The following is an 8124-nucleotide window of genomic DNA, read 5'->3' on the forward strand; positions in this document are numbered from 1 at the left end:
TCATTGAGCGAGTTTGAAAAACAGGGGGCCCTGCTGGTTGGGGGGGGGGGAACATGGTGCTGCCTCATTTTGGAGGCTGCAAATGTGCGAATTGTGCCCCAGGAATGGTGTTTTTACCGTGCCTGGTTCACTGTTTTTGGCCTGTGGAGGGAACTGAGAGACTTTTGGAATTTTGAGAAAGTAGAAGCTCTTTTAAGTGGCTTCCATGAGAGGTACAGCTCAAAGGAGGGTTACCAAATGGTGAAAGGTTTGGATTCCATCCCCCAGACAGCAATGGCAAACCTCTTCAAGACCGAAAAGTTCAACTGCAACCCAAAACCCACTTATTTATCGCAGTGCCCATTAACGGCAATTTAACCTGAATACTCGAGGTTTTAGTTTAGAAAAACGGTTGGTCGCAGGTGTGCGCATCATAGAGTAAGCTTGGTGGTAGTCAGTGGATTTGCTTTGAAGCTAACTGTGCAACATTTGAATGAATGAATCACAACCCTAGGAGGGTTTACCTAGCAAGCCCCATTTCCAGCAACCGAGCTTATTCTAGGTAAAGGATAGCACTGTAGTTCTTCCCATGAAAAATCATTGGGGTTTAACAGCGCTTAACAGGGTTACCTAAACTCAATGGAAAGATTTTGTAATAACAATGCTGCCCCCCATTCAATCAGAACCGGCTGCTCCCTCCCCCACTGAACCTCCATCGGGGATTGACTCATCACAAGAATGCTAGTCCGAGAGAAACAAGGACTGAAAGAGGACAGCAGGGAAGGCTGCTTGGAGAAAAAAGAAATGACAGAAAGAGGGACCGAAAGGCTGCTTGGAGATAAAGAATGATGGAAAGAGGGACAGGATCAGCGTGGAGCCGGGCGAGGCTGGGTGGAGGGGTGAGTCCTGTGGCTTCGCTGGATGGCTCTCCGGCTGCAAAGGAATACCCCATGCATCGTGCCTACAGGGAAGAGCCCCTCGGCCAGTCCCTCTGTGCAGGCAGGGATGTGATGCTGGCAGGTGCCTCCCGGCTGGTGGAGCCTCCAGGTGCAGGAGCACTCCACCTCTGCAGCCTGCTGCACTGGCAGGTGATGGTGGCGGGCAGGACAGCTGGGCAATGTGGCAGTGGCAGCAGGTGCCTGGGCATGCAGGCGCGGGGGCAGTGGCAGTGTCCACAGTGGGCCTGGGAGGCTGGATGTGCACAACCACTTCAGCACTCCAAACGACCTCCCTTCCCCCATTTATACCCCAGACCCACCTCTCACCCCATTCCCAGCCAAGCTGCTTGCCCTCTGTTTCCCAAATGACACTCCAGTTGCAAATGATCCTCAGGCCTGCAAGCAGTCCCAGACAGCGCCTCTGCACCTCTCTCTAGCATCTCCACCTCCTCTCTGCTCTTCCTCCACCCTCACTGGCAGCCACCCGAGCACAGGCACCAGGTCCTATCACTGGGCCGAAGTCCTCCTTGGTCACCGCAATGCATACACATTGCGCCCAGCAGCCTGGCCCAGCCTAGATTTAAAAGGAGTGCATGAGTGTGTGGTGTGTGATTTTCCACCTCCCCATATGATGAACTCTGTGTGCATCGTGTTCACAGAGAGGGGCTCTGAGTGCTGCTCTTGGCACACATGTGCCATAGGTTAGCCACCAGGGCCCCATGAGAAGCTTTATTTAGGGATCTAGGGCACGCTTAGTCTAACAAAGAGCTGGTTAAGGGGTGACATGACAGCCATGTTTAAATATTTAAATGGATGTCATGTTGAAGAGGGAACAAGCTGTTTCTTGCTGGCTCTAGACTTAGGACAAGGAGTAATAGATTCAAACTATGGAAAAGAGATGCCCCCAAAACTTTAGGGAAGAACTTCCTAACAGTAAGGGGGGGGCAGTTCAACAAAAATCCTCAGTTTTTTTTTTTTTTTTTTTTTTTTTTTTTTTTATCAAAAAGAGGTTTATCTGAAGATTACTGATGCAAGCTACCATAAAATTCTACCTGCAGGGTATATATATGAGATGAATCCATTATATACCGGAGATAACAACAATTAGGGGATGAGCTGAAAGAAGTGCTGCCTTGGGATCTGCATGATCTACATCTATTTTAGTGAGAAACGTGATACAGCACCACTTGGGTAGTAATTCAAATGGTACCCTCTGCCCCTTTTTTTAATTAAATGAAGTTTTAATTACTATAATGGTGCCTGGGATTCATAAAAGAGGGAAACCGTGTTTATTTTGTGGTGCTTTATGCTGGCACTATGCATGGCACAATAAAATACTTAATCCATATCATCAGCTGTAACATCTGAATGCTTTTCTCCTAAAATAAACTCTCCTTGGATATTTTCATGGCAGTCGGTAATGAAGAAAGGATATGATGTGCCATTCTCCTTGTGCTGATAAGTTTTCTGTGTTTGAAGGACATTCACATGAGAGCCAGCAGAGCTAAGCAGGTGGAGCCCAAAGGTGGAGAATGGGTCTGATTCCACACCTCCACATGAGTGATCGCCATCTGGTGAACTTGATTTGTTTCTGTTCCTATACACACATGAAGCTTGCTATGTGACCATGGGCCAAGTCAGGAGTTGAACTCTCTCAGTCTCTACCCACGAAGTGCCTCTCAGAGGGGTAAAGGAAGGAAGGCAAAAGGAAGGTGACCTTACATTTGAAAGAAGAAGAGTTTTGATTTATATCTTCCCTGTAAGGAGTCTCAAAGTGTCTTTACAACTCTTTCCTTCCTTTCCCCACCTTAAAAGTGGCAATGAGAGAGTTTGAGATAACTGTGAGTGGCCTGAGGTCACACCAAGAGGCTTCATTTATAGGAGGGAAAACAATCCAGTTCATCAGATAAGCATCTGCTGCTCATGTAAAGGCTAGTTCCTAGATTAGAGTCCACCACTCCTAACCACTGCACCACACTGTAGTGAGAAAAGTGGGGTATAAATTACAAACTCTTCTTCTTCTTCTTCTTCTTCTTCTTCTTCTTCTTCTTCTTCTTCTTCTTCTTCTTCTTCTTCTTCTTCTTCTTCTCCTTCTTCTCTCCTCCTCCTCCTCCTCCTCATCCCCCTCCTCCTCCTCCTCGTGTTGTTCCCCAACCAACACAAAGACTTTGTAGTATACAGAGGAAAACCTTTTACCTTCTTCAGGATAAGAAGTAATCTGGTCTCCTGATTAGCAGAATCATAAATACAGTACAATCCTGCCCCTTTGTGAATGTCTCCTCTGCTCCTGTAAAAAAAAGGGATGTAATAAAAAGATTAAGCTTCATATTTTGAAGTTACGCTTCATACTTCCCTCTACCAATTGGCTTGACACTTGTATCCAGACAATGCCATTGGCAGCCAGTATAATTTTCCACCTACTCTTCATGACAAATGGAATAGGGAAACAGGAGAGAGACACCTTTGTGAGAGTACTAAAATAGATTGTGAAAGACTCCACCTCCTTTCTCTCCAAACAAGAAAAAGTAATGTTTATGTAAATGCAACTTGAAAAATGAATCTTCATTAACAGCACTGAGGTAGAAAGATACATAAAGGGTCCCTCCCTTGCCTACACAGAAATGAAATTGCTCCCAATGTATTGACAGTTCAACCTCGCAAGTGTCTCAAATGCATCTGAATTTCCTTATCACATCTCATTTGAAAAGTTATTGATAACTTAATGGAAAGTAATAGTAAATTCATCCAGAATAAGAAAGAATGGGGAAAGTAATGGTTCTGGTATGGTGAATTACTAATATGACCTTTCACTTTTCAGTCTGAGGTCAAAACTGATTTATCAGTGCGCTTGAACAAGATAGATGAGGACAGCTCAATTTCATCTAAAAATGTTAATTCTTTTCAGTGCATTTTGTAAAAGGCAGAAATTGCAGTCTCTTGTACAGTCCCACAGAGAACAAACGAATGTGTGTAAGTATCTCAAACCTGAACTTGTGTTCCAGGGCTTACTGCAAAACATGTACCCCGGACTTAATATATTCTGAATCTCTGAGTTTTTCTTTCCAGTGCCCACTCTTACAGTTTACAGGACAGTCCCAAAATACTCTTTCCTAGAATACCTCCATTAAGTAAGATCCTGACTAGACCTGATTGGAAAAAGAAGAGCTTGATTTATACCCCCCACTTTTTTTGTCTCCTGTAAGGAGTCACAAAGCAGCTATTAAACGCTTCTTCATTTCTCATCCCACAACAGACACCTTGTGAGGTCAATGGGGTTGAGAGAGTTCTGAGAGAACTGTGAGTGGCCTGATCAGCCATCCAGCAGGCTCATGTGTGGTGGAGTGGGAAAACAAACCCACCACTAGATAAGAGCCCACCCATTCTTAACCACTACACTACACTGGTTCTCATAGTTTTAACTGCTCCCACAGTTATTATTTTCCTTTTGTGGGAGAGCTTCTGAGGTACAAAAAATCTGCCCGCTAGTTATTTGTGGATTTTAAAAAAATGTATTTTGATTTTCTCAACCTTGGATTTCCCACCCTCGGAAAGCCTGGTTTTGGTGAACAGTGGGTTAAAAAGCACTAAACACATGCACTAAAATGGTGAACGTACAGTTTGGTTTGAGAAACAGCAGGTATTTATGGTAACCCCTCTATTACTGCTCTTCCTTCTGTTCTTTTCTTCCATCTCCCCACCTGGGATATTAAACATTTCTTTATAATTAGTGAGTCTTGTCAAGCTGGTACACAATAGCAGAGAGTTGGCAGGCTGCTGAAGATCAGAAGCAAGAATAGCAAATTCTGAAGCAGCAATAGAAACAGAAGTTAAAACCCGAGACAAACTTACAGTTGGCTCTGCTCCTCAACTTGGCAAACCTGAAATGTACCACACAGATAAAAGACAAAGAGGGCAAGGCTGACGTGTGGGGAAATATGAATAATAAACACATAAGTTGAGGAAGCTACGCAGAGCTGCCAGTGTATATTAATGACAAACGGTTGTGTTTTGTGATGATGAGATGAAGTATTGACAGAACATTCTTCATGATCAGAGCATCGATATTGGGGTCTGCAACCCACTCCATCTTCCGCTTTGAGGAGGGGTTATAGCTCAGTGGATGAAGCTCTGCAGAAGGTTCCACGTTCAATTCCTGGAATCTCCAGCTGGAAGCACCAAATGATAGGTAAATGTGATAGCCCCTCAGACCGGGTGACCCAGGAGAACTGTTGCCCATCTGAGTACAATATTGACCATAATGGACCAATAGTCTAATTTAGTATAACACAGTTTGTTGTTTGTGCTCAGCTTACTTCTGGATAGGCATGCATGGGATTATACCATAAGTCTGTCAACTGAATAAAGGCATTTATTTATCTGATTGTGGTGGGCTTTCTGGGCTGTGTGGTCAGCCGCTTGTTTTCCCTGCATCTGTGGCTGGCATCTTCAGGAGGTGTATCACACAGGGAAGTCTGTTACACACTGTGTCCAGTGAGAAAGGAATGTTTTAGTGGGGTATAAATTATCATGTCCCTGGGTGGTAAAACCAAATTTTATAAGTGTTTGGGTGGAACTTGCCATGCAAAGGTGTGGGCCGAGGCATAGTACTGCAGGTGGGCTTTCCAGTCCAGGGAGGATTCACATTTGCATTCCCTGCAGCAGCAGCAGTAATTGGTGAATGCAAATCCTGTGTTTGGGTGGAGTCCATCCATGAACTTAGCATGCCCCTTGGCCTCTTTGCTTCTGGTGTTTTAAGTACTGGTAGCCAAACTTGTTAATTCTCAGGGTCTCTTCTTTGAAGTTGTTCTGGTGTTTGTGAAGTTCAATGGCCTCCGTGTAGTCTGGACATAGTAACCTCTTGAATTGTCCAGAATTTCAGTGTTTTCAAATAAAATGTTATGTCCAGTTTATACCCCACTTATACCCCACAAAAAACATTCTTTTCTCTCACTGGACACAGTGTGTAACAGGACTTCCTGTGTGATACACTCCTTGAAGATGCCAGCCACAGATGCAGGTGAAAACCCTAGGAACAAGATCCACCAGACCACGGCCACACAGCCCGGAAAATCCTGATCACAACCAGTTGGAGTCCAGCTGTGAAAGCCTTTGACAATGCATTTATTTATACATCTAACCTGCACGCGGCCCCTTCCCCTCATGGGCTCAAGGCGGCTTTCAAATATCGCTATAGACAATAAAAATATATGGTGGAAGGTTTTCACAGTCGGACTCAACTGGTTGTTGTTGTTCCTAGTATTTTCACTTTGGTTGTATCACAGAGAGAAGTGTGTTACTGGGTGTACACTCTTCTCTCTCTGTGATACACCTCTGAAGATGTTTCGCATGAAAGTGAAACATTAGAATAAGATCTACCAGACCACGGCCACACAGCCCGGAAAGGCTACAAGAACCAATAAAAAAATATAAATTATGTTACAATTAAAACTCAGATGACAGCTAGCCCATTCACTTGGAAATAATGCATAATTTTAAAAACATCTTGTGAGAACAAACCAAACCGCTGAGGGGAGATGATTGATGGAAACTGTAGCTGCCCCAGTTGTGTGCCTGGTGGAACAGCTACCTTTATATGCCCAGAACCGTATCGGTTCTGTAGGGCCTGGATCTCACTAGGAAGAGTGTTTCACCAAAATGTTTCTATTTCCTGCCTGGAAACAGGGAGAGGAAAGGCAAATAATCTCTTACAGGAAGGGACCTGTCATCTGGTCATTTCCACCCATGTGAAGAAGAGGAGAGGGAGGGAGAGAGAAAGAGTCAGGATTGGGACCAGGGGCTAAATGCCCTGGTCAAAGCCAGTCTAGACATCTTTGGGTTGGGGACCAGCAGATTGTTACTTGCTGATCACAGCAGACTATTCCCAGTTGAACTAGAACTTTGGAGAGGGAGGGCCCTCAGCTGCTGTCAAACATTGCCTAATCTCATTAAAGCTCTCTAGTGGAAGAGCCTGCTTTTCATTCAAAAGGTTCCAGGTTTAATTCCCAGCACCTTTCAGTTGAAACTACCTGGTGGTAAATATGAAAAGTTTCTGCTTGAGATCCTGAGAGAGCTGCTTCCAGACTGAGTAGATACTCATTGACTGATGGTCTGATTCAGTAAAAGGCACCTTCATGCATATGTTCCTATGTAGTAGTTTTGTCAAGGAGCTTGACTTTTGGGGCCAAAATGCCCAGCCATTATGGCCCCTGCCTTGGATGTTGGGTGAAATCTCAATCATTATTTTCCTTAAGTGCATTAAATGGGAGAGGTACTGTAAAACCAAAATGTTCAGAGATTAAAAAATTATCGGACTGTACCTCTTTTCTTACCTCTCATATGTTGTGAATAATGGAGTCAGAACTCAACAAGATTCTGTTAATGAATGTCAGGAACAATTGTCTGTGTATGTATCCGTTACCCAGTCATCAACATCGACTCAGGAAGGTTTCAAGAGCTTTATTGGCACTGGAAATGTCTCCAGGTTTCAGATAAATGGGGAACTGGAGCTCTGCCTTCTGACCCTGGTATCAACCTTACAGTTTGTTCAACTCTTTCTGTGTTTCCCATTCCCACATAATATCAGCATGTGAAAGACAGTGAACAGTTGTATTGTTTGGTTATTCAAGCCACTCCTTCAGGAAGGCAGATAAGGGAGTGAGAGGCTGCTAACTCTTAACTAGTTACTTTGCAAGCAGAGGGAGGCCTCCATAGCCTTGAGCGATGATAACAACTGAGCCATCTGCAGCTGGGGACTGTACTGACATGGCGCAGGGCCTGACAAAGGAAGTCTGTTCCACATTACACAAAAAAGACATTTGTGGATGTCTTTTTTTAAAAGGCAGCTTCTGGTATGCTACGGGAAGCAGAAATGGCGGACCAGGCCCAAGGAAAAAGTTGGAGAATACTTCCTTTGGCAGGAAAGCTAAACATTTTGGCATGACCAAGCACTGCAAGGAAAGTTAACTTGCAAACACACAGAATATATCATGCTAAAAGGAGTTTGTGAAATGAAGTAAAAGGTGAATGAAACATTTCATCAATGGGGAAAAAATGAAATGCAGAAGTCCAAGGAGGAAACATTGTAATTGTTGTTCTGGAAATGTTCTCAGCAACTTGTGCAGAAGGACCATGGTAGCCCACAATGGATACCAGAGTCTGTTTCTTCTACCCTAGGGAACAGGCTTCCTGAGAAGATGAATGGGATATA

This window comes from Sphaerodactylus townsendi, linkage group LG02 (genome assembly GCF_021028975.2).
Source record: "Sphaerodactylus townsendi isolate TG3544 linkage group LG02, MPM_Stown_v2.3, whole genome shotgun sequence".
Lineage (NCBI taxonomy): Eukaryota > Metazoa > Chordata > Lepidosauria > Squamata > Sphaerodactylidae > Sphaerodactylus > Sphaerodactylus townsendi.